At 37.2% G+C, this 25,887-nt stretch overlaps 1 pseudogene; it reads left to right on the top strand.

The window, feature by feature from the left end:
- Window positions 1-273: 273 nt before the first annotated feature.
- LOC101607144 lies at window positions 274-1,278 on the top strand (annotated as a pseudogene).
- Window positions 1,279-25,887: the final 24,609 nt, after the last annotated feature.

Raw genomic sequence — 25,887 nt, 5'->3', positions numbered from 1 at the left:
TTCACCTTTTTTTCCCCTCAATTTTTATTAACATTTTCCATGATTAAAAAAAGTATCCCATGGTAATACCCTCCCCCCCAGCATTCACCTTTTGATAGTAGGCATAACTTGATTGAAGAAAGTATTGGAACCCTCCAAAGAGATATTAATAAATTGAAGGTAAGTCAAGAAATGCAAGATCTGAGATCTGTGCCTTACAGGGAGGAGATTGGAGGCTGGCTGCCCCCTGCCCTGCTGGCTGTCCTCCCAGAGCCCCCTTCTCGCCTGGATAAGATGGCAACCCTTAAAGAAAAACTCATCACCCCTGTTATAGAAGATGAGACTACTGTCCCAAACAACATGATCACCATAGTGGGTGTGGGACACGTTGGCATGGCATGTGCTATCAGCATTTTGGGAAAGTCTCTGGCTGATGAACTTGCCCCTCGTGGATGTCCTGGAAGACAAGCTTAAAAAACAGATGATGGATCTGAACATGGAAGCTTATTTCTTCAGACACCTAAAATGGTGGCAGATAAAGATTACTTGGTGACAGCCAACTCGAAGATCGTGGTGGTCACCGCAGGAGTCTGTCAGCAGGAGGGGGAGAGTCGTCTCAATCTGGTACAGAAAAATGTCAATGTTTTCAAGTTCATCATTTCTCAGATTGTCAAGTACAGCCCCGACTGCATCATCATCGTGGTTTCCAACCCAGTGGATATTTTTACCTATGCTACGTGGAAACTACGTGGATTGCCAAAGCACCATGTGATTGGAAGCGGATGTAATTTGGATTCTGCTAGATTTCGCTACCTGATGGCTAAGAAACTTGGCATTCACCACAGCAGCTGCCACGGATGGATTCTGGGAGAAAACGGTTACTCCAGTGTGGCTGTGTGGACTGGAGTGAACTTGGCTGGTGTTTCTCTCCAAGAACTGAATCCAGAAAAGGGGACAGACAATGACTGGGAAAACTGGAAGGAAGTGCATAAGATGGTGGTAGAAAGTGTCTATGAAGTCATCAAGCTATAAGGATACACCAACTGGGTCATCCGGCTAAGTGTCACCAACCTCATTGAATCCATGTTGAAGAATCTGTCTCGGATTCATCCAGTGTTAACAATGGTGAAGGTAATGTAAGGCATCGAGAATGAAGTCTTCCTGAGTCTCCCTTGCATCCTCAACGCTCTAAGTATCACCAGCTTCATCAACCAGAAGCTGAAGGGTGAAGAGGTCGATCAGCTCAAGAAGAGTGCAGACACCCTGTGGGACATCCAGAAGGACCTGAAAGACCTGTGACTGATGAGTTCCAGGCTGTAGAGATCTAAAAACTGTAAAGTGATGAACTGAGACCCTTCAGCCTTCACCATGTACAATGGGTCACAGTCAGCTTTCTCCCTAATATTTGATGTGAGCTCACAGAATTAAAGCCCAGGCCTGCTTAATGATTACAACACAAGCTCTAGAACAAACAAAATTAGCCACTTCAGTGTACTTCTACGGCTTTGGGTTGCTTTTGTTTAGGTTGTTTGAGACAAGGTCTCACCACAAAGCCAAAGCAGGCATGAACTTGAGATTCTCCTGTGTCCACCTCCTAAGTACTGGAATTGTAGACACATACCACCATGCCTGGGTTTTGTGCTTTTATGCTGGGAGAAAACATCTCCCTGGTGTTTAGGGTATTTGTGTAAGCTAACAAAATCTGAGTTTTAAATGGCATACCCTAAGGTCTTACTGTAAGTATTTAACCATTCATGAATGCGACAGCTGGCAGGTACCTTAGCTTATCTGATTGAAGACATGTGCAAAAAAAAAAAAAAATCAAGTTAAACTCTGAGTGTGATCAAGATGACAGATTTAGGAGCTCCAATAGGAGAGAGGATCTGGCAGACCTCCCATCTGCGCACTGGGGGTGGTGCAGGGATTCACATACTGGTGAAGATGGAGGATTCCAGGGACTTGCTGGCTAGCTAGCGTAGGCTGCCTAGTTACTGCAGGTTCCATGAGAGACCCTGTCTCAGAGAATAAGGGGAAGAAGTGACAGAGGAGGGCACTGAATGTTGACTGCTGGCCCTCAAATGCACACACACACACACACACACACATGTATCCATACAATCCCTGACCTGCACAGGCTTGCACACTTTCAATTCTGAGTCATCACTTTCAAACTGCTTCCTCACCCTCCCTGACATGATAAGGAGTTGTTCTTCATAAAATATAATATAATACTGCTGTGTTTATTATTAAAATATGTGAGTTTGGGAAAAAAAATGAAATGTAAGATCTCCACAACTGGTTGATTAAACTTAATGAAGACTTGTTCAAATGCAAGAATGAACTACAGGAAGCATCAAGAAAATCAGAACTCGATGGGCTGGAGAGATGGCGTAGCGGTTAAGCGCTTGCCTGTCAAGCCTAAGAACCCCGGTTCGAGGCTCGGTTCCCCAGGTCCCACGTTAGCCAGATGCACAAGGGGGCGCACGCGTCTGGAGTTCGTTTGCAGAGGCTGGAAGCCCTGGCGCGCCCATTCTCTCTTTCTCCCTCTATCTGTCTTTCTTTCTGTGTCTGTCGCTCTCAAATAAATAAATAAATTTAAAAAAAAAAAAGAAAAAAAGAAAATCAGAACTCGAATTGAAATCGTATCACAAAAAAAGAGTCGGACACAATGCCAAATTACACATCATAAAACAAAAATCTAATGGAAATTATAAAAACCTCTCTAGAACCTCTCACAGAGTTAGTCATGTGGAAGACAACATCTGACCTGGAAGGTAAGACAGAAGAAATTGATAGGGAGGCCAAAACTTTCCTAAGTTCAAAAACTAAAGTGCATAGACTATGAAGGAAATGTGGGACACTCTTAGATGACCAAACATCTGGACTATGGGCATACCAGAAGGAGAGGCAATCCAGGCCAGAGGCATAGAGAACATATTCAACAAAATTATTGAAGAAAATTTTCTGAATTTTGCAAGAGATAGGCCCATCTGGATATAAGAAACCCACAGAACACCAGACAGAGCCAAAGAAGAAACTCTCCACAACACATCACAGTTGAAACTCTTAATAACTAAAACAGAGAGTGTTAAAAGCAGTAAAATAGATATAATTCACAACATGCAAAGGTATTCCCATCAGAATTACATCAGATTTTTCAATTGAAACCCTGAAAACCAGAAGGGTCTGGAATGGAACACTTCAAAGTCTGAAAAACTATGGCCTCCAACCCAAACTACTCTACCCAGCAAAAATATCCCTGATAATATTTGGTGAAAGAAAAATCTTTCCATGAAAAAAGCCAACACTATGATATGAACACAAAGCCAAACCTACAGAGAATACTTAAGCGAATACTTCACACATAACAGTCAACCAACCAATCTCAAGAGCAACAAATAGATCACAATAACCAAACTAGACCAGGCTCAAAACAGTGCATGACACAAGAAAGCAACAAATTCCATTAAATACCTCATCACAGCTGGGCGTGGTGGTGCACACCTTTAATCCCAGCACTTGGGAGGCAGAGGTAGGTAGATTGCCGTGAGTTTGAGGCCACCCTGAGACTACATAGTGAGTTCCAGGTCAGCCTGTACTAGAGTGAGAACCTACCTCAAAAAACCAAAACAAACAAACAAACAAAAAAATCACCTCATCATGGCAGGAATTAATTCAAACCTCTGTAATAACCTTAAATATTAATGGTCTTAACTCACCCATCAAAAGACCCAGGTAATCAGGATGGATCAAAAAACTGGACCCTTCTATCTGCTGTCTTCATGAAACCCACTTCACCCAGTGCTGTGAACTTGGCAGGGCGATCATTCTACCAGAGTCATGTTTCAACAAGATCACTGCCATGGCAGGTTGGGACAACAATTAAATCTCCCTCAAGCCTAAGTAGTCCTAGAGTTCAGAAAAATGCACCCAAGCACCCAGATGAGTGATCACACTAGCTTTCCACACTATCTGTATGTATGAACTATATACCCAAGGCCAGCTCTTATGTTTTTCTTGTATACTGCAAATCTACACTATGTTTCTGAAATTAATAAAGCATTAGCAATATGTTATAAATACATAAGCACATGGTTAAAATTACAAGAAAAATTCACTTAGTGACCAACTTAACTTTTTGCATTTTTCTATGCATATCTGTCACAAGAAGATTTTTGTTTGTTTCTCTTATTTTCAGGTATTTCTTTGCTGTGGATAGTGTACAATTGGTATATATCCATATACTGCTAATGCTGTGCTTGTAAGTAAATGATAGCTGTGACTCATCTCAAAAGTGCCTTCTACTATCCATGATTTGTTGTCTTACAATGGTGAAGTTTTGTTTGTTTGCATCTTTGTTTTGTTAAAAATATTGTCTTTAGTGGAGATGGAAAGATTTTGCTATGAAATACCTCTTTCCTCAAATGGAGAAATAAAATATCTCCCTCCTCAAAACTTTGCACCAGTAAACCTTATTGAATTCTGCTGTGCACTGGAAGCTGATGTCTATCTTCAGAACTTTGAAATTTGTATGAAGAAAATAATTAAATGAAACAAATAGTTATAGCACTATGAACTTGCAGCTGAACCTGAATTCCGTTTTAAAGGAATCACTGATTATGTCTCCCTCTCTCTCTTGCCACACACACACACACACACACACACATATATATATGTATATGTATATGGAGAAGCTGGGAGTTTTCATAGAAAGTGAGGCTTTGAATTGTTGTCTTGTGGGTTTTAGTTGACCTTGAGGTTTAAAGTTAGTCTAGACATTAACAATCTAAACATTGGAAGGGGAACGATGAATTTTGGGCAAAAGAAACTAAATGTTAGGATATTATTTTCTTCCTAAAACTAAGTTTTTTCTACCTGATAGAGACTCCTTACTTCTGGACATTTTCTGCTGCATAGAATTCCATTTCTGATGGCTCTTATCCATTTATTCTACAAACCAATTATCTATGGTATAATATTTTTTTTTTCTGTCTGAACTTATATAGGTGGTTTAGGGAGAAAGTTAAAGTTTGTGTCAAAACTACCTCAAATGTTAGCACATAAAGTGTTTCTTGAACATCTACAAAAAGAGAGAAAAAAGGAATAAGATGTTTGTAAGAAGTACTGTGCAGTTTTTTTTAGGTTTAGTCTGATTTATTTCAGACACAGTATAACAATTTACGTGACCGGATTAAATAATCCAATAAACTCTGACCCATGTGCTTGGGTATTAAGGATGTCAAATATCCATTTGGGTTCCGTTTTTATCTTCCTTCCTGCAAAATGCTGTCTGTGGTTGAAATCCTTCCAGTGTTGCCTTCAGGAAGTAAGGATAGGCCATTTATACGGCTGAGCAGCAGACAGGAAATGAAGTAAATTGGAGTGTTGCTGATCATGATGAACTTGAAACAATTTACAAAAATCTTCTTTGTTTCTTTCCAGTCTCTGATGTTCTGACTGATATATGATAAAAATTGTGACATGTCAGTCTTTCCTTAGCTTGCTGTTGGCATACTACGTGCAATAATGGTAGCCATTAATGAGCAGTAATGAAGATCATAAAGTTACTACAGCTATTAGCCAGGGACGCTGTGGTGGAAGACTTTATTTTCTTAAAAAAGAGTTAGATTTTGTTTGTATTCCTAGCACAAATGATGAAAATTTACATTCCATTAACTACAAGACCGTTATCCAAGTGTTCTTGTTTATAGTTCGAAAGAATACCTACAAATTGTATCAGGCAGGACAAGCTAGGGTTCGTCACAGCATAAAACCTAGGGTAACATGTTGTCTGGGTGGAAGATGGGAGAACTAGCATCCATGGCTGCCTTGGGCAGTTTTCCTCAGCCTGTGGAGACTGGTTCACAGTGAACTCTAGGCCTCAGTTGCCCTTGCTGCTTACCTATAAAAATGAATCCATTTGCTATATCTTGTTGTGTAGATGGTGTTCTGTCTCAATAAGTGCAGATGAGCTGGCCACAGTGTCCAGTGAACCTGCCTCATAGCCAATGACTGAGACACTTTACTAGGGACTGCCTTGTTTTATATATACAATCATTAGGACATATAATATCAATAAGAGTAACAACATATTGCTAAGGTAGAGGACAGAATAACTATTAAGTCATTAAGTTAGAGGAAGTCTACAAATGAAGAAATATATTTATTCCTTTACTGCAATGTATTTTCTATATGAATATTATGTGTCTAAAACATACAACAGTTTAAACAGAAACTCACTCATATGGGTTGTTTTCTTTGTATTTTTATAAATAAGACATGGCTAGACAGAACTTCTACCTACATATAACTTTGCCAAAATGAGAACTTTCTGGAAATAAAGGTGAATCATAAATCATTAGAGCCATCAGTCAATGAGACGTTAAGAAAAGTTTGGAAACTGAGCCATAAAAACAGCTTAATTGGTATAGGGGAAATCATCAAATAACTAGAGTTAAGAAATTTATGTGGGCTGGAGAGATGGCTTAGTGGTTAAGTGCTTGCCTGTGAAGCCTAAGGACCCCGGTTCGAGGCTCGATTCCTCAGGACCCACGTTAGCCAGATGCACAAGAGGGCGCACACATCTGGAATTTGTCTGCAGTAGCTGGAAGCCCTGGCATGCCCATTCTCTCTCTCTCTCTCTGCCTCGTTCTCTGTCTGTCACTCTCAAATAAATAAATAAAAATAAAACCAAAAAAAATTAAAAAAAGAAATGTATTTATTTTTGAAAAATTGTAAACAAATTAATCTATTAGAATTTGGTTTTTCTATTTCCAGAGAAATGATGTTACCTTGTTATTATACCAAATGGCAGGAATGATAATAGTGTATATTTCTTTGAGTAGGAACAAATGTGGTTTTCTCAGAGACAAAGAAAAGATTCATGCTACAAAAGTTTTGTGCAAGTAATTTTCTTCATAAGTTATTTTAGTTTCATTTTGTAGGGAGTTTGGCGGGTATCAACAGATGCTTTTACAAACCAAGCTACAAGTTACTACTTTGTGTTTACATTATAGGCGAAATTGACTTATAAAAGGCAGCAGTGATAAAAAAAAAAATGATCTGATGGCATATGATGCTGTAAAATCCTATAGATTAAGATATAAATAGGAACCAAGAGCTTCTTGTAGGCTTATCTTTTTGGGATGCCAGGCATGTCCAAGGGTGATTTATGGTCCTCTTGGAGACATGAAAAGACTCTACATGTTTTGTCCTTGCCATGTTGGCATAGGGCCAAAGCCCACCTGGAAAGCCTAGGATCTTCTGCAAACAAAGATGAATCATAAATCATTAGAGCCACCAGGCAATGAGATGTTGAGAAAACTTTGGAAGCTGAGCCCTAATAATAGCTTAATTGGTACAGTGGAAATGGTTAAATAACTATATAGAGTTAAGAAATTTACATATTTATTTTTGAAAAATTGTAAATGATTTATTTCTTGGGTGTTTGTTGGTATTTCAGAAGACAGAGCCACCAGTCATGTTGCCTTTTGGAAGTTCAGGCTGGGCCATCATTTGCCAGCTTTCACAGTCATCACTTTTAAAGCAAAAATGATGTGACATATCTGAAAAAAGTCATTATGCTTACAGGAGCGTTGGGAGTATCTTGACTGGGAAGGAAACACTTAAATACTGAATTGAAATCTGAGGAGATGGTTTGGGACATGGCTCATTGGTTAAAGACACTTGTTTTCAGAGCCTGGTGACTTGGGTTCAATTATGCAGTTCCCACATAAAGCTAGAAGCACAGAGTGATACATTCATCTGGAGTTTGTCTATAGCAGTAAGATATCCTAGCATGTCTATACTCTCTCTCTCTGAAATAAATTAATTAACTAAAAAGGAAAATTTGGAGAAATCACTTTTCAATAATTACTTAGAAATAATTCCCAGAATGAACAAGAATACATTTTATGGTCTTTTATAATATAATTAATATTTATCAAATGTCAACTATGTATGCATATAATCAGACAGGAAATTACTCAAAGAATTGTCTTGGAAATTACTTTGTATTATCTGATAGACAAGTAAAATTTTAAATTCTAAGCATAGCCAGAACAATTATTTGATAGTTGTATGTAAAACTATTAAAGAAATATGCAAATGTGAGGTAATATATTACTGAATATTATTAGTGAGTCATTTTTATTCAGGACATTTTTGGAGCCTTTATACATAATGAAGTATGTTGAGAATATTTTAGCTTAGTTAATAGCATGTCTTTCAAAAAGACATGTTAAGCATTTCTAGACTAGAAAATGTTTACTAAATGAATTCTAATCACTGGGATTATTTAAATCCATCAATATATTTTAAAGCCATCTAGAAATCAGTAAACTATTACAAGGATGAAACAAATAATTAAGAATGTCAGGTTGGCCATGATTGTTTCATCCAACTATGCAAGAAGATAACTTATTAAAAGTTTAACTTATCATCTGAAATTCTGAAAGGGAGTATTTGGCTTTATTATTTGGGAAAGTTTTGTCCTGAAGATGCCAAATTATAATGCCTATGGATTTAGAAACACTGGTTTGAAATATTCTTATGGAAAATATGTATCTAAGCTGAAAAACATTCATGAATTTTCGCCTATTATTTTCATTCAAATGAACAAATTCTTCAGTAACCCAAATAACTAGGTAACACAATGTCTGCATTCATGCTTTAATATTATCCAGAAGAAGTTCCATAGGTTGATGGCTAATAATTAGGAAGGATATTTAAGTATGATATGTGTCTAAACTATAACTTGGCAACCAGAAAGGTGAACTAAATAATCTTACACCATTTAATCACCTAGTTATGTGGTATTTACTTTAAAGTTAATTCATCTTGATAGGTCTCTAAAGGTGCAAAAGTTACTAAAGCTAACTTTTAAAGTCTAACTATAACCCAATTAACTGATAAGCCCTGTCTTCTAAAGCTTATCTTTATTATATTTACATGAAATTTTTGGACTTTGTATAAAGTGCTTGTGTAACTTCACACTTCACTTCAATAAGTGAATCCATTGCTGCCTTCTGAATATGATCTGACCCTTGCCTTCTGACATCCCTAAGGAAGGTCCTTTGATCTGATAATTAAAGAAATGTTGGTAATAGCCATGGCTTTATTAATTGTAGTTAACCAGGACACTGATAGTAATAGGAATAATGATGATTATATGACATCCTACCACAGGCACTGTGATACATATTTTATGCATATTATGTCCTTATATGATCTAGTGACAGGGTAATGTTGGCTATCTAGAATGAGGACTATTGGTATTCGAACTTCTTTAAAGGTTGGGTAAAATTTGGCAGTTAATCTACCTTGTCCTGGCTCTTTTTTGTTAATAGATTGATATTTATTTACTTATTTGGAATCAGAGAGAGGGAGAAAGTATATGAGTACACCACAGCCTCTAGCTGCTGATAATGGACTTCAGAAGTATGTGCCACTTTGTGCATCTGGCTTTATGTGCATGCTAGGGAACAGAACCTTAGCCTTAACCAGTGAGCAACTTCCCAAGCCCTGTTAGCAGATTTTAAAAATATTGATTTTTATTTATTTATCTGTGTGAGAGAGAGACAATGGCCATGCCAGGGCCTCCAACCACTGCAAACAAACTCCAGAAGCATGTACCATCTTGTGCATCTGGTTTATGTGGGACCTGGAGAATCGAACCTGGGTCCTTAAGCTTAGCAGGCATGCACTTTAAGTGCTATGCCATCTCTCCAGCCTGCAGACTTTAAGTCTCTGGGTGTTATGGGTTTGTTTATATTGATTACAACTTTTTGATTTTTCAGGAGGTCATATCTGTCTAGTAATTTATCTACTTAGTCTAGATTTTCCAGGTTATTTTGGAGTGTAACTTTTCAATATACTCCCTAATGATTTTTTATATTCCACTAGAATCTGTAGTAACTTCCCCCCTTTTCAACTTTGATTTTATTAATTTTTGTTTTTTCTCTCTTTCTTTTGGTTAGTTTGGCTAGAAGTTTGTTAATCTGTGTTACTTTTTCAAAGAAACAATTACCTTCTTGGTTAATTATACATATTATTCCTTTAGTCTTCATTTTATTAACCATTATTATTTCTTGCTGTTTAGTTGGGTTTAAATTGTTCTCATTTATTTAGGATCTTAAGATACATTGTTAGATTATTTATTTGAGATTTTTCTGAATGCTTAATATAAGCTCTATATATGCAGGCTTCCCTCTTAGAATAACCTTAGCTATATCCCAAAGGTTTTAGTAAGTTATATGGGTCATTTGACTATAGAAACTTTGAAATTTCCACTTTGATTTCTTTAATTATCCACTTGTCATCTGAGTGCATTGTTCAGTATACGGTTTCAATGCAATTCAAATAAAAATGTTAGCATCACTTTTCACAAAAATGTAAAAAAATAGTTTCACAATCCATATGGAAGCACAAAAGCTTTCAAACAGACAAAAATGTCAGAAAAAAGAATTCTGCTGGTGGTATCACTATACCTAATTTCAAGATGTACTAGTAAAGCCATAGTAATAAAGTCAGCATGGTGCTACAAAGAGAACATACACACAGATCAGTGGAGTAAAATAGAAGATCCAGATCTAAGCTCTAGTATCTACAGTCCTTATCTTTGACAAAGAGGCCAAAAACACACCCTAGAGAACAGAAAGCATTTTCAATAAATGGTTCTTGAGAAACTGGGTAAGTACTTGTAGAAGAATAAATCTTGAATCTCTTCTCTCACTTTGCACAAAAATCAAGTCCAAATGGATCAAAGATCTCAAATATAAGAACTTTAACTCTAAACAACTAAAAAAAGAAGTATGGAGAACACTCCAAACAAATAGGTGTAGAGAAATATTTTCTGGATTAGATCACAGTAGCCCATTGACTAAGACAAAATACTCAACCACTGGGGATAAGGTAGCCATCAGCAGAGTTAATATACAACCTACAGAATGAGAGGAAATCTTCACCAGCTATACATCCAATAGAGGTTAAATATTTAGAATACCCAAAGAACTCAAAACACTAAGCAATAAAAAAAAAAAACAATTAACCCACACAAAAATGGGGCATAGAATTGTTTTTGAGAACCTAGAGTTCTAAAAGGAATAAATAAAAATGGGCATTAAACATTTAAAATGATGTTCAACATCTCTAGCCATCAGGGAAGTGCCAATTAAAACTACTTTGAGATTCCATCTCACCCAGGTCACAATAGTTATCATCAAAAAGTCAAATGACAGCCAATGTTGGGGAGATTGTGGGGAAAGAAGAAACATTTTCCACAGTTGGGAGTGCAAACTTACATAGCCACAATGGAAATCAGTACCAAGATTTTTCTGCTATCTCAAAACAGATCTACCATTCCAACTAGCTCTAGTACTCCTGGGAATATACGTTAAAGACTCTATAGTTTACTATAGAGACACTTGCTCAGCCATGCTTATTGCTGCTCCATGCACAATAGGTAAGAAACAGAAACAGCCCACATGCCCTTCAACAGATTAATGAATAATGAAGGTGTGTTATATATACAAAGTGGATATCTACTCAGTGGTACAAAAATGAAATTAGAAAATTTGCAGGAAAATTTAAAATGCAGTGAAATGCAGGACTTGGAAAACATCAAACTAAGTATGGTTGTCCAGGCCCAGAAAGACAAAAACCACATGTGATCTTTCATATGTGGATCCTAATATGTTACAATTTGATTTTTTTTTTTTTTTTGTAACTTGTAGCAAACATCAGTAGCACTGGTTAGGAAGCTAGAGTGAAGCTTGCAGAAAGAAGAAGGGTGGGAGATAGTAGACAGGTATGTGGAGGGATAGAATACTGGGGGTTGAAGGGTCTAGGGATTGAATAGGTGAATAGGAGGGAGGGGAAGGGATACACAAAACTAAAGTTGGCATGAATCTGTACCATAGAAAACTAGCTCTTTGTTAGGTATCTAAAAGATATAACTTTATTAAAAAGACAAAGAGAGAGGGAGGATACTTTGGGCAAAATTATCCTACTGGGGTGGAGACGCTTTAGCCTAAAACCATAAGCTGTTGCTGGTACATCCTAGTATCACACTGGATCATGCCCCAAGAGTGAGCTGTTGGTCAGGTATGCCCACAAAATCCTTAAAATAATGCATGGCATTGCCTAAGTAGTTGGTGACCCACTAGAAGTTGATGATAAGATCTTATTGCTGATGACACCATAGTCTGTGCTCATAAAACAATGAAAAATCATGTGAGAAGTGAGATGGAAGTCAGCTCCCTGCTGGCTAGCTGTCTGCAGTGGATCCTGCAAGGCTATAACATCAACCAGCCAGGGAAGATGAACCCACTGGTACAATAGTAGCACATAAGTTATGGGACTAATCAACGGCTCTTTAATTGGGTAGGAGGCTTACCCAGCAGGAGGGAATTCATGCCTAGTACTGTGAACCAAGTCAGAGGTCTATGGCTTAGAAGCTCATAGACCCTATATGAAACCTTACACTATGGTCTGACTAAATAGAGAAATTACGCCAATCAAAATTCTTCTAAATTCATATGTTTATCCTTTTTGTTCAATCCTATTCTCATTCTTGTTTAGAAAATATGCTTTTTAAAGATGGCAGTGAATACCAGGTAGACTCAAACCCAATTAGAATGATGAAAAGAGAAAGCTGAGTGTCTAGCATGTGACAAGTCACCTCTATGACATCTGCCAGCACCCAGGAAACATTACAGAGAAAAATGTCAGATTAAATAGTAGTGCTGCTCTCATGAGTAGCTAGCAAGCTTGCCAGGGAGATGAAAATATACACTGAGGAGTCTCAAAACTCACCAAAGCAGAAAATCAGAGACTTCTGAGAGCTCAACACTAAAGAAGACTTCTAACATGTCTTCCATGCTCAGGAAATAACACCGAAAATGAGATGAAAACAATGAAGGAGCCACAGAGTGGGAAAGTGTACTGACAGGCCTTTTCCTCTGCATGGGAAGTGACTGCTGCATTCATGTAATTACAGAAACTCCACTGAGGAGGACACTTCGTGGGATGGGTACAGGGGAAAGCAGATAACTCAATGGGAATAAAACCAGTTTGCTATATGTTCATAGTTTAACATTCACAATAAATGTTTTAAAAAGTACATTTTTCAGTGTCCATAGGTACTTTTGGTAGTTTTCCTGCTATGGAAGTTTTTATTACACTAAGATTTGATAAGATACAAGAAATTAATTCATTTGTACTTCATAAGACTTGACTCATGGCCTTAAATGTGATCTATGTTTGAGTAGGATTCATGTGCTTTTGAGAAGAATGTGATTCTGTTTCTGTTGTTTGGAATATTCAGTAGCTACAGTAGCTATCTGCTAAGTCTATTTTATTTATGATGTAGTTTAACTCTGAGATTTTTTGTTGATTTTTTATTTGGTTAATACACCATATGTTGGTACCATTATTTCCCTCATCCTACCCCTATTTCTTTCTCTGTATCTTGGTCATTTGCATATAGAAATGCTAGTGATTTTGTGCATTGATTATGTATCCTGCTACTTTGCTATAGGAGTTAATCACCTTCAGGATGTTGGGATGGAGTCTCTGGTCTACCCAATGGAATTCTACACAGCACTAAGAAAAAAATGACACAAAGAAATTTGAGGAAAAATGGGTAAACCTGGAACAGATCATCCTCAGTGAACTTACCCAATCACAGAAAAAAAAAATCGCCACATAGTCTCACTCATCTATAACACCTAACCTGAATCTACCCAAAATACCTTACATACCCAGCAAGCATCTCATGGACTAGACACTAGGATGGATGGGGAGGGAGGGGAGAGCATCAAAGGGGTGGGAAACACTAATTTAGACCCAAACGCCAATGGTACCATAAAATTCTACTTCCTAAAAGGCAGACCAAATGGTTGAACCCTCACCAGGCCCTTATAGGAAACACCTGAACCACAAGACACTGGAGAGGGTAGGATCGATCTAATCTAAACTTTCTACATCTTCTCTCCCTCTCCCTCTCCCTCTCCCTCTCCCTCTCCCTCTCCCTCTCCCTCTCCCTCTCCCTCTCCCTCTCCCTCTCTCTCTCTCTCCTCCTTAACTCTTGTATATTAGTTATATTCTTCCTCATTTTCTTAGTGGGCACTGACCTGTGACTCCCAGTACCAGCATGGGGCTATCATCCACAATGAGCTTTTGATCAGAGAAACCGACAAGGTTTCCTAAAAGAATGACAGATTTCTGTCAGAGTACTTGATGACCCACCAAAGGTTAGTGGTAGACCCTATTGCTGAAGACACCATATGCAGCTGACACGTAAAATGGAATGGCATGGCTGGAATCCAGGAGAGTGTCAGTCCCCAGACAGTCAGCGTATCTAGTACCAGAAGGTGCTACATGGGCAACTGGGGGAAATAACCAATGTCTCTCCAAGCAACTCATGGTCTAACCTACTTAGCAGCAAATAACCTGTGTGATGCCCACACAAGTGCAATAGTGGCACACAGCCATGGTGGGGAACCAACTGCTCTTGATTTGGCTAACTGATCCCCTCAGTGGTATGGGACCCATAGCTGGAGCTGGGAAACAAGTTAGAATCATATCCAAACATAAACCCTCTCTCCAATATCAAGCTACCATCAATCATGGGCTACAAGAGGGCCTACACCTATTAAACTCTCTATTAAAAAAAAAGTAAGGGTTATTTCATTTGTCCTGGAACTAACTTACTCTCTGTTGGAGAATCTGATTCTCTTTTTCAGTAGATAGATGCAGATCCTAAGGAGAAAGCCACCCCATCATACCTCAAAAGGGCCCTGGCTGAAACTAAGGAAAATTGGTGAAACAAGCAAGGGTGCTGTTTTCCTGATGAACCAGATACCAACACAAGGGGGAAGGAGACCAATACAGAGAAAAATCAACTCCTACCAAATCAGAGAGCCAGAGCCTCAGAGGCCCCCAACACCTCATCACTGAAGCAGACCAAAAATGAACCCAACATGGCTTAGGGAACTTTTGTGGAAGAGGGGGAGGAAAGAATGTCAGAGCCACATGTTGGGTCATGATATGCAGAGACATTTATTGTACCAATAATGGTACCAAACTGCCTATATTTGCTGAATAGAAAACTAATAATAAAAAAAAAGATATAGAAAAGTGCTCAGATAATATGAGATGAAAATCTGGTTTAACATTAGTGTGAAGATTTGGGGCAAGCTAGCCACTAAACATTGATGAACGTTAGTTCTTGTGTAGAAGAAAATTAATAATTGGTATATTATTAGGTATAACAAGTATAGTATTTTGAGCTTTAGAGAAACCAAAATATCAAAAACCATATAATAGTTATATTACTTGTTTAAAAATCTTAAACATTAAACTTTAATATGGGCTCAGAAAATATTAACAGGACATTTTATTTTAGATGTTAATTATACATATTTATTGTACATGGTACTGTGTTATATAAGAAGATTTTTATACAAATATATATGATACATTAAAAATATTCCCTCCATGCCCCATTATGGTTTCTTTTCTCAGTCCTCCCCTCCCCATTAGTCTCCTTTTATTCCCTAGACAGTTTTTCTTCTATTTTCATGACATATATACCTGAGTGATTTTATGTATCTATATAAAATCTAGGAACCACAGATGAGAGAAAGCATTTTATATTTGTCTTTATGAGATGACTTAATTTTCTTAATATGATTATCTCCAGTTGCAGTCATTTTTTTCTGCAGATAACATAACTTCAATTCTTTTGTTATGGACAGAAAAGTTCTATTGTGTCTATATACCACACTATCTATTCATTTGTTGTTGAGTGCCTAGGTTAGTTGCATAACTTAGCTATTGTGAATAGGGCTGCAGTCAGCATTGATTTTCAATTTTCAAGTATCTCTGTGATGTTGAGTAAGAGTTCCTTGGGTAAATATCTATAAGTGGTATAGCTGGATCATATAGTACATCTATTGTTCAAGATGTTTTAAAAACTTAAGATAATAAAAATTACTTATATGATAATGATTTTCATTTTAAGGAGATTTGGCAAAGATGAAAGCATAGTGTATGGAAGTAAACTATCAATATTCTTTTTCATGGGATTTTTTTATTGTATTTTATTCCTTGGTCTGTTTCCACTGATCAATTCCACTGCATAATTACTCTACTTTCTAATTTACATAATCTTAAGCATAATCTTGACACGGACAAAATAGTTTATGTGTGTGTGTGTGTATAATTTTGTTTTATTAAAATAAATAAAATAACACCAAAGACCAAGGAATAAAGGGAGAGTTGGGAGGATTGAGACAAATGTTCTATTACTCTTAGTTGAATCCGTTAGTAAGGGAAACACTATCAATGATTACTGAACAGCTGGAGGGACATTTTCTGAATGGGGACTGAGCATACTCAAAAACTTCACTTGAAATTTACAAGAACAAATACCAGAAATTAACAAGTATACATATCCATGAGTAATAGAGAAAACCATTGTTTTAAATGAAACCCTTATAGAGATACTGTGCAATATCTAACTTTTTGAAAGTTTATTCCACAAACAGGCCCTGCAAGAGCTTATTAATAGCATCCTCCAACGTAACTCTGTGGATATGCCCTTAATACTAAATTTCTTTCGCTACTAAATCTGTTATCAATGATCTACATTTTCCTTTTAGAACTCTAGACCCAGAAACAGTATTATCTGCAGAGCAATGATAGCTTTTCTTTTCAGTATCAGCAATGGTGTCATAGATGTTGGATACGATTTTTGAAAAAAATGCAATAATAGAATTTTCTTTCAGAGTTTATTAAAACTCAATATCTATGAGGAGCCAAATAGTCTAGTATTACAAACATACATCTTATATCTGTGAAAACCTTAAAAGTTCATGAAAATAATAGCATTGTTTCTAATCAAGATGCATTTCTGAGCAGGAAAATGACAGGAAGGAAAAGAATGATTTCAAGTTTGTCACAGTCACTAAGAAAGAATTAGCTAGCAGCTATGTCTCAACTATTTGAGTCCATTTTTATTATGTTTTTGAAAATTTAATATATGTATGCAATCTATTTTGATCATATGCACCCCTCACTACAACTTCTGTGGAGCCTTTTCTTCTTCCCAACTGCCCCTTTTCTATTTCCATGTCTTGGTGTGTGTGTGTGTGTGTGTGTGTGTGTCCCACTGTGTTTGATTAGGGTTGGTTGCATGAGCATAACAACCGCTGAAAAGAATGGCTTCCCTTCCTGGGAGTTCAACTTATAAAGCATTTTAGCAGGAAGAAAATGTAACAATTGGAAAAGAATTTTTCTTTTGAACAATTTCAAGGAAATAAACCATCTTGTGACTTTGGAATGCTGGGTATTTTTTGTTATCATTGTTATTCCTTCAATTTTGTCAGATTTGTTTCAAGAGCTGGTTTGATATACTTTGTTTGGACATGAGCAAAGTCAGTGTGCAAAAAAAAAAAAAAAAAAAGGAGCTTGGCTATATGCTTTATCTGTTCACTGCATGTTTCCTAAATATGCACTTGTTCAGTATTTTAAGAGAAATAAATTTAATACATGTTTTGGAATTCAAATATTTTGTTTGATTTAAAAAATAAGATAGACAATATTGGTGTACTTGAATGTGACTCATGACTATCTCAGTATGTATCTACTTTCCTACAAGGAACAGAGAATTGTTTTTCTTCATCTTAATGTGAAAATTCTTGGCATTGAGGATGTAGGGTACTGGGTGGTGGTACTTCAACATTTTACTTCTTAGCGTAAAATAGATAAGATAATATGGAAAGTTTATACTTTTTTTGTGGGAAGAGACTCAGATAGTCAGAGATCCAGAACCTCCATCTTTCCTTTTGAGTACACTTTGGAAAATACTATAGGAGGATGTGAGAGGTCCTGAGGTTTTGGCTGGGCTCCTATTCACAGAGATGGATCTATGTGAAATTGAGGAGACCCTTCTTAACATTTTTCAAAACATGAGAATTAGTTACTTAATTATGATCCAGATGTGGTTTCACATTTCATTTTCCTTTTTTGTTTCTCCTAACCTCAAGAGCTCTCTGCTTCAGAAGACAATTCATGCAACTCATTTGCTGTCTTCCCAGAAGGAAGATAAAAATTCTAAGTCCTTGTTAATACAAACAGTTTTAATTCCTTGGTGTTGGTTATCCAACAAAGAATGGACTAGATGTGCATCTAACCCAATGACTTGATCTAAGAGGAATGATCCAGATTTGGAGTCAACAGATCATAGCTTTTGTTTCTCTCAACTGCTTATACTTATCTGTGACTTTTAGTCATGAAAGTCACATGTGTGCATTATTTTCCTCACTGTGGTTCCTTGTGACATCTCATAGCTTGAAAAATATTTTTGCTATATGTGCACATGTGCAGTCAGTATGTGTGGTATGTGTATGGAAGTGTGTGTGGCAGATGCAGGTGTGCACTTGTGTGCACCACTTGCGTGTTCATGCAGAGGCAAGAGAAGCACATCAGGTGTCCCTCTTCTATAACTCAACTTGTTTCTTTGAGATGAAGGCTTTTACTGATTCTGGCACTTACTCTTTTCACATGCCCCAGTGCTTCTTTGGTCTCTGCTCCACACTAGACTGGTGTTATAGACATGTGTGGGCATGCCTAGCTATTTATGTGGGTGATGGGAAATTGAGCTCAGGAAGTCTCAGAAGCCCCTAGGCGCTCATGATTTTTCAGGAAGCCCTCAACTGCTGAATCATCTCTCCAGCCCTCATTTTCTGTCTTGCTTAATTCTCAGGATGATCCTTTGTGATATATTTTATTGTCATCACAGTTTTATACACGAAGGAAATGAAGCTAACATGGGTAAAAACACCCTTCTCAAAGTCACACCATGGCTGCATGTCAGGGACTATTGTTGGTCTCAAGGCTCTGACTCCAAAGTCTGTATTCATTCCATTTCAAACACTATTTTCCATGAATTATTTATGTAGGTATAAAAGTGAGGGTAAGTGTGTCTAACCTGTAAAATTGATGAGCAAGCTAAAAATAACACATGTACAATGGCTAGCACCCATCTAACCCTTTACTAAACAAATATTGACTACCTGTCAGGTGCCATGCTTGCTTCCTCAGTGCTAAGTAGTACAGTAGTGGACAATAATAGCATGATATTTGATGCCTTGAAGTACACAAAACCTGTAGGATTTGTATTATCAAATTTTGTTGCCAGTGGTGTCAATATTAGGATTAGAGTATGGCAGAGAGTGTGTTAGCTTGTTAGGTCTGTTGTAACAACTTTCACTGTAAGAAAAGTACAAGACTAAAGCAAAAGAGAACACCGGACTTGATCTCTACATATAGATTGTTTATTAGAGAAAATAGCAAGAGGCTTCAGCTTTATGGAAGGATTAAGGCTGAAGCACTGATACAGGCTGGGGTGTAAGTTTATAAGGAGGATCCTAAGAAAAACAGACTGGACCAGGTATAGTTGATAAGAAAATTGTAGCTGTTGTGCCCTTGTTCAGAATAGGATTCTTCAGCCAGGAACGTCTAAGGGAGGATACTCAGATGGTCTCTGATCCTTCAAGGTCATCTAGGCTAAGGGGAGTACATCAATCAGGGAAGGGTGCCAAGCTTCTTTATTGCATGCAAGCTTTAAGGATAGTTATTAACTCTTTAGTTCCCTTTAGTTTTCAGGGAAGGCTGTTAACCCTTCTGTCACAAACTGAGCTGCTTAAGTTATTAGAGTTTATTGTACCACAGTTCTGAGGGCTAGAAATGAGAAATCAGTAGGTTTATAGGTTATTGTTTTCTGATCAGAAAACTTCACCTAGCTTCTCATCTTCATAGTTGTCTTTGGTTTTCAAAAGAGCAGCCACCCATGCCTCATTTCCAACATAAGGGAAAGCCTATGGTGGAGAAATCAATAAAAAGTTTACTTATGAATCAAAATTTGAAGGGCTTATATTCATGTCTAGCTCTATCTGACTCCAATTTTAAGCAGTTTTAACAATGCCAGGTATAAGTTGCTAGACATAATAAAATATGTGTGGGAGTAAATCAACTTATGCTCTGACTTAAAATATTTTAGCCCATTGACAATTTCCCTAATTAACATTCAGAATGTCTATAGGCAGACAGCTAACATTTACAGAGGAACCATGTGATCTGATGTTCACTATCAGGTTGAACTCTCAAGCAGTTATTTCCAATGTTAGAAATATAGAGATCAGACAACTTTACCTAACTATTGTCTGCACAGTTCTCATCTAGTTTCCAAAAAATCAGGCACCCAAGTACTATTTACAACCTATTTTTAACTCACCCTGTCCTAATTCTTCCTCATCATCCCCAATAGTGGTCTCCCCTGAACATTCTTTTCATTTTTAACAAACTCTTAAATTCTTTATCCTGTCTAGAATATTTCATCTGCCAAACCAAATGATATTTACTTTTCTATTCTGCTGAATAGAATTCCATTGTATGCATATGCATCACATTTTCATTGTCTACTTATCTGTTGCTGGGCAAAAAGATATATGAGACATGTAAACAGAAAGAAGGAAAATACAAGAGAAGAAAATTATTGAAAAGAAGGGGAATGGAATGGGAATCATCAAAAATGAATGTGTTTAGCGATGTCATAAATAAAAAAATTAAAATAAAATAGGAAAAACATATTTACTGTCTCAAGCAACTGATTTAATTTCACATTTGTGGTGGTTTGAATATGTGTGCCCCATTTCCTGATGCATTTTTGATTATGCTTGCAACTTAAGTCTCCAGCAGTGGCCTATTTGAGGGTGTGTCACTGGGGGTGGATCTTGAATTCAGCCCTGAGATGTGTTCAGAGCAGTTTGAGCTCTAGCTGTTCACACTTCTTGACTGTTTTGTCTGTCTGCGATGATCTGTGGAAGTGAGCCACCTCCTTCCATCATTGATGGTGTTTCCCCCGGATTCTATAAGACTGAAATAAACTCTTCTCTCATAAGCTGATTCTATTTGAGTATTTGGCTAGCAATGTGAAAGCAATTGCAACAGTAAAATTGGTTCTGAGAAGTGTGTCATTGCTGAGATGAATCTGACCATGTGGACTTTGATCTTTTGGAATTTGGGTACAGGAGGAATATGAACAGATTTGGTACTTTGGAATGGAGAAATCTTGCATCTCTGTTGAGAGTTTTAAACTGGTAAATCCCAAGAGAACTGTTGACTATGACAGCTAGGGTTATGAACTTTCAAAGAGGAAAGAAAGAACTTTGTTGGAACTAGGTTATTGGTATAAAGGCTGGCTACATTCTTCTGCCCATACCCAGAGAGTAAGATCAGGGTTGAATTAAAAAGTAATGGACTGTTGTGATTGGTAAAATATATTGAACAGAAAGATATGAAAGATGCATGGTTTAATCACAAGAAAAATTCAAAAACGTTTAATGTTACTGGCACAGAGACTAGTTGTAGGTTACTGAAACTGTAATTGTTAAGTTGATTAACACCATTAAAGGCGAGCCAACTGCTTTGCATTTGGATCAATGTAAAAGATGTCTCAGGGTGAAATCTACTATCAAGGCTCAAATGAGTATCCATACAAATTCTTTACAAGGAGGTGGTTTGAAAGAAGAATACTAAAGAAGCAACCTGCTTTTCAAGGTCAAGATTTATTTCTTCCTAGATTTATAAATTTTACTATGTTCTTCCCTGGTAATGGTTTTCAAAGCATGAAAAATTCAGGTAAGTGGGTCATGAAGTGCAACATGGTCTTATTTTTTGGAAACTCCCCTGGGCAATGTGAAATAAGGTTTAAATATGTGTGTGGAGACCTAGTAAGGCTATTATATAAAGATGATCATGTTCCAATTGCTGATGAGATGTGGCGATCGTAAACACGATTGAATTTCCAGTGTGGAGGCCAAGTGAGTCCATTTTGTGGATCTGTAAAGATGAACCATTACTTGCAGTGTAGACTCAAAGATGTTTAGATATGTCAGGACTGTGGAACAGTTGCCAGCTGGTGGGGTGGAACTGGAATCCAAAGACTTTAGTCACTATTTATAGACTTTAGACTTGAACTGCCAATGTTTGAGTTTACCTCTTGGTTGTTATTTACATTGGTCCAATCTCTCCTTGTTATACCTTTTTCCAATGAAAAAGTATTTGGGTATTGGAAGTAATAACTTGTGATTTGATCTTACAGGATTCATAGGTAAGAGACAGTCTTTAATGACAGGTGAGACTTTGGACATTGGAACAATGTTAAAGTTGGTAAAGACTATGGTGACCTTTGAAATCAGTGTGAAGGCAATTTGCCTCGTGAGATACTCATGAGTCTATAGCTACCAGGGGTTAGAATGTGGTGGTTTGAAAGTATCTCTTCCATAGACTGAAGTATTTTTATTACACTTGCAACTTAAGTCTCCAGAAGCCTGATGGATGGTCTGTCACTGAGGGTGGATCTTCAGGTCAGCTCTCAGGTATGCTCAGATCAGTTTGAGCTCTGGCTGTTAGTGCTTGCTGTCTGCTTGGTGTTATGTCTTTGCTATGTTCTATGGGAATGATCCAGTTTCTTTAGCCATTGACAAAACTTCCCCTGGATTCTGTAAACCTGAGATAAACTCTTTTCTCCTATAAACTGCTTCTGGTTGGGCATTTGTCCAGCAGTGCAAAGATATTTACAATAATATTCCTAAAAGTAAAAGGGCATTTTAATCATACACCTCACAATCAAAAGTTTGTACTATGTGCATTTTCCAAGGTCTCATTTTGGCATCAAACACTGATCTCTGTCTTATTACAAATCCCTTTCCTCTAGGATGCTCATATTTTCCAGCTTGTGTTTCCTACTCAGTGCTGCTATCTACCTCCAGTCATGGTATATGCTATGGACAATGGTTTGTAATACACAGTCAGCCAGGGTAGCACAAGCCCATGCTCCAACATGAGAAAGTTCAATATTTGAAACAATAACCTAAAATGTTACTTTCTTTACGCTATTAAACTTAATTTTCACTTCCATTGACAAGTGAATTTGTACCTTAACTTTTATTTTTATCCAGCATTTCTCCATATCTTACATTTATTTTATTCCATACATTGCTGTTAAGTTCTCATACTCTACAAACTATTGAAGAATTTTGGGGGTGTTAATGGTCCTCTTTTTCTCTTAGTGAATATATTAATTCTATATCATAATGATTTAATGTCTTACTTAGACATGAGCTGGAACGTTTATGAATCTGAACACCTTCCTGCTCATTCGATGCATTCTAAAATTCCCTACCCAGTTACTGTGCACTGCTTGAGGAAATCACAAATCACAGGAAGTTATGCCATCTCCAGTTTGTGTCTACCCATTTCAGGTGGATCCTTCACGCAGGTTTCTTTGCTCATCCATGGTCAAATTCCCTTCCCAAATCCTTTGCTCATCAGTTTTCTCCAATGATCATTGTCTTCTTGGCACTCTTTTCTCTTTACTGTTGTCAATTGCTTGATTTCCTGATGTCTTATAGCCATGATCATCCTGTACTAAAACCTTATAAACATACCTGGCCTTTCTGTCACCTTTCTGCAAATCTAAATCTTTTAAGCATCTTTAGGTCTCTCTGACATGTCTTGCTGGTTACCTCAGCCCTGTGCCTGATCTTTAACACCACTTTCTTGAGGAGGAAAGAACATTGTTTAAGAGCAAAACTCTATAACTAAAAAGTGCACAAGTTTAAATCCTGAATATGCTATAGTTTGTGTGATTGTACACAAGTTATACTTAGTAGTGTAAAGTAAGTGTAATGCTGCAAAGGAAGTGTATAGTGTAAAAGAAGTTCAATATTATCAGTTTTATTATCTGGAAAGGAACAAAAATGATGATAACAATAATGATGGTGATGGTGGTGACAAGTATAACTTATTTCATAGGGTTTCTGTAATTACCATCTACATCTGACACTCAGTCTAGGTTATTAATAATATTTTATTTGAAATTTCTATGAAACATTGTACTAACTCTCTAAGATGCATACCTGCCCAAAACTTAGATATGATCACATATATCGTATGTGCCCAATAATACTCTATTTCACTCTACTATTTTCCAGTTGGTTTTGATAGCAGATTGCAGAGGTCAGTGAGTTTATAGGACTATATCTTGCAAAAGTAAGTTACAAAACAAACCTGATATGTTCTCTGAAATTCTTATTGATATTCCTAGTACAGAAAAAAATGGCTGCAAATTTTTGGGTTACATGAATCAACACTTTTTGAACTTCCATCCTATCACCTCCTCATAGGCACCATAAACCTATGTATCCATTGTGACAGTTTTCTTATTTGTTTGTTTTATTTTTTTTCAAGGTAGGGTCTCACTCTAGCTCAGGCTGACCTGGAATTCACTATGTAGTCTCAGGGTGGCCTTGAACTCATGGCAATCCTCCTACCCCTGTCTCCTGAGTGCTGAGATTAAAGGCATGTGCCTCCACACCCGACTTCCCATTGTTACAGTTTTCTACCAGATGACTGTATAGTGGCTTATGTTAACAAAATAAGAAAGTTGCAATGTTATGATTGTAAAATGTACTTCAGAAATATGGCCATTTTTTAAGCAAAAACAATGTGTCATTAGGTTTGCAGTGATCAAGAATATCATCACCATTTTTATAATCTTTACATGTAAGGAGTCTGAGATTCATAGAAGTTAAAGGACTTGTTCAACATTGCACAGCTCACAGGTGGCAGACTAGGCTGTGATTTAACTAGGTCTCTTCTGTACTACACATCTCTCATGGCAGTGCTCAAGACAACAGGTGTTCAAATTAAAACACAAACTATTAGAGTTAAGGTGGTGAGTAAAATAATAACTTTTTTATCAAATAAATATTAGATTGATTGTTGTCTGAGATTGATTGTTTTCCTGAGAAGACAAACATGTCTATTCTTCCTATATAGGGCACCAAAAAAAAAAGAAAGAAAAAATGATTACACTATAATCTAGCTTGGTGAAGAAATGAATTTAATTGATGTTTCTTACAGAAGAATAATGGGCAACTGATTTTAGATGTCTACACCATCAAAGAAAATCCTCTCTTCTTCTTAGCAACTGTCAGTCAGTTTTATATATACAGAGAGGTTCAGAGTCTCATGAGGATTTCCTCCTCTCTATAGAAACATTTATGGTCCAAATCTGTGTAAGGCTTATGTGGATAATCACAGCATTTGAATGTTCAAGAATACAGTGACCACATTAAGCATGGGGGATAGTTTTCCACAACACTTCACTCCTTTCTCAAGCTATTCCATGCCTTTCCCTTTTCTACAGTGTTTTCTGAACCTTTGAGGGGGTGATGTGGATATCCCATTTAGAACTGAGCATTTAAAAGTGACTTGTTCTCACCATTTGACCAGTGATAAGTCTCTATTGTAAGTGCTACCTACTGCAAAAAGCAGCTTTCCTGACCAAGGCTGACAGCAGCAATAATCCATGGCAATTTGACAAGAACATCATATTCACTTCCAAAACAACATTATTAACATACCCCTCAGTGCTTATGATCTCCCCAAACTACAGGCTTTTGGAGATGGGTGAGTGAAGTGGGTCTCAAATGCAACTGGAAAGTAGAAGGTTGCATCTACAACAGTGATGCCACTATTTTATCAGTGGGTATATATTGTCTGGCAAGTTGATAATGTAGCTCACACAGTCCCTAGCAAATTGGCACAGTAGCCTTCATAGTGTATTCTTTATTACAAAAGCTAGCCAGCATGAAGCAAAATTTCAGAATAGCCCCAACCTGATTTCTCCATGACCTGCCACCAACGTGTGTGTGGTATCTTTAGCATGGAGTCTTACCATCTGGTTCTACTGAGTGGTCAACAGCAGCAGCAATGGTCAGTATTATTTGGGAATCTTACAGGCCTCTGGGGTGAGCAACTTGTGGGACAGCAGCC

This window comes from Jaculus jaculus, chromosome 2 (assembly GCF_020740685.1).
Source record: "Jaculus jaculus isolate mJacJac1 chromosome 2, mJacJac1.mat.Y.cur, whole genome shotgun sequence".
NCBI classification, from domain to species: domain Eukaryota; kingdom Metazoa; phylum Chordata; class Mammalia; order Rodentia; family Dipodidae; genus Jaculus; species Jaculus jaculus.
This window is presented reverse-complemented; position numbering and strand designations above follow the sequence as displayed.